A 2071-nucleotide genomic window follows, 5' to 3' on the forward strand; every position below is an offset into this window, starting at 1 on the left:
AAAAACTTTTTCAAAAAAAAAAAAAAAAAAAAAACAACCCAAGGCCATGCTGGCCCCGCCCCCAGGGTGTGTGTAGGGGGGCACTGGCCTGTAATACCAGCACTTGGGAAGCTGGAAACAGGAGGATCACTAGGAGTCTGATCTGTGTAGTGAGACCTTGTAGGCACTATACTAAATACATTAAAAAAAAAAAAAAAAAAAAGAAACCAACCTCTTTAAGACTTAGTGCATAGGGCTGGCAAGATAGCTCAGAGGTCTAAAGCACCTACTTAGGGAAAAAAAGACTTAGAAGACTTAGGGCAGGGCTGGGCAGATGGCTCAGTGGAATAAATGCTTGCCTGGCAAACAAGGACCTGAATTCAATCCCCAGTTCTGCAAAAAAAAAAAAAAAAGACTTAGTGCATAATGCTGATAATCTGATGAATCTGTGGTTATTATACCCTTCCTCATAAAAAAGTAACCCTTTAAGATTTAGTGAGGGGGAATCACCTGCTGCGGGGTTCCCCTCCTGTCCCTTTCTCGGACAGGAGCTTTCTTTCTCTCAGTAAATATATTCTGTTCATGACCTCCGCTTTTTCCTAAAATTCATTCTTTGGTTTTAGAGAACTGAACTCGTCCCAGGATCTGCCTCCCCAGTGGCTTCTGCTCATTCCTGGACAGAAGCTGGCCCTTGCCCTGTCCTCTCTGCTGTCCAGGGGCCGTCCTGATGGCTGGGCAAGCACACAACAGGGGTGGTCCTGTGCTTGTTGCATTCAGGCAGGCTTCTGGACCGCGGTTGTGCTGATGGTATGAGTCTGGCTTCTCCCTCCTGGAGCAGGGCAGGGGACCACGCACAGAATCACTAGGAAATAGTCTTGCAAAAACCTCAAACAGGCTGGGGAGATGGCTCAGTGGAATAAGCGCTTCCCTGGCAAGCATAAAAGCCTGAGTTCCATCCCTGGTTCCGCCAAAAAAAAAACAAAAACCTCACAAACTAGCCAAATCACCTGTTTATACTCCGAGCTACTCAGGAAATTGAGTTAGAAAGATACAAGTTTGTGCCTAGCCTGGGCAATTTAGTGAGACACTGTCTCAAAATAATAAAAATGAATAATAAATGTAAGGGCTGGGGAGATAGCTTGGCAGTGTAAGTGCCTGCCTGACAAGTGCAAGGATCTGGATTTGATTCCCCAGAACCCAAGCACACTGCTGAAACCAGACATGGTGGTTCAGACCTGTAATCCCAGCGCTGGGGAGGCTGAAACAGGAGGATCACTATGAGTCTGAGCTGCACAGCTAAGCCTGTACCAAATAAGTAAATAAATAGATTTTTTAAATAAAAAAAGACTTAGTGATATAAGAAATATATTACTATGTACATAAATATTATATGGGCACATTATGTGAAAGCCATCTTTATCTCTAATCCTTAGAGGATAATACAAGTGATAGTCTGGTGTGTATTTTTCATTTCACATGTATTTATACATATACATATAAAATATATACATTATATAGTATTTTTTAAAATGGCATTGTTGGGGCCAGGGAGATAGCTCAGTAGACTAAACACTTGCCTGGCAAGTGCAAAGGGCTGAGTTCGATCCCCGGTTCTGCAAAAAATAAATAAATAAAAAATAAATAAAATGACATTGTCCTGAATATACTGTAGATAACAATTTAACATGTCTTAAGAGAATTCTACTTACTATGTCTTAGAGAATTTCTGCATATACATAGGCTGGTACATAGAAATTTCCTTTAAAGGGCTTGATTAGATTGTGATTTATTTTATGAATCCCTTATCAACATTAAAATAGTGCTTGTGTTTTGCAAGTACAAAAATTGTTGCAGTGAATGTTTGTGCTTATGTGCAGATTTTTTTCTCTGGAATGTCCTTAAGGGATCAAACAATACATGTATTAAAAAATCTGAAAGTACTGCTTTCCACAACCCTGTATGAATTTTTACTCACCAGTCTCATACTTAAGACTAGGACAGGGGCTGGAGAGATGGCTCAGTGGTCTAAAGCACCTACTTGGAACTAGCTTGGCAAAGCATCAGGGACCGCGGTTCAATCCCCCAGCACCAC

The sequence above is a fragment of the Octodon degus genome, unplaced genomic scaffold (assembly GCF_000260255.1).
Source record: "Octodon degus isolate 3935 unplaced genomic scaffold, OctDeg1.0 scaffold00079, whole genome shotgun sequence".
NCBI classification, from domain to species: domain Eukaryota; kingdom Metazoa; phylum Chordata; class Mammalia; order Rodentia; family Octodontidae; genus Octodon; species Octodon degus.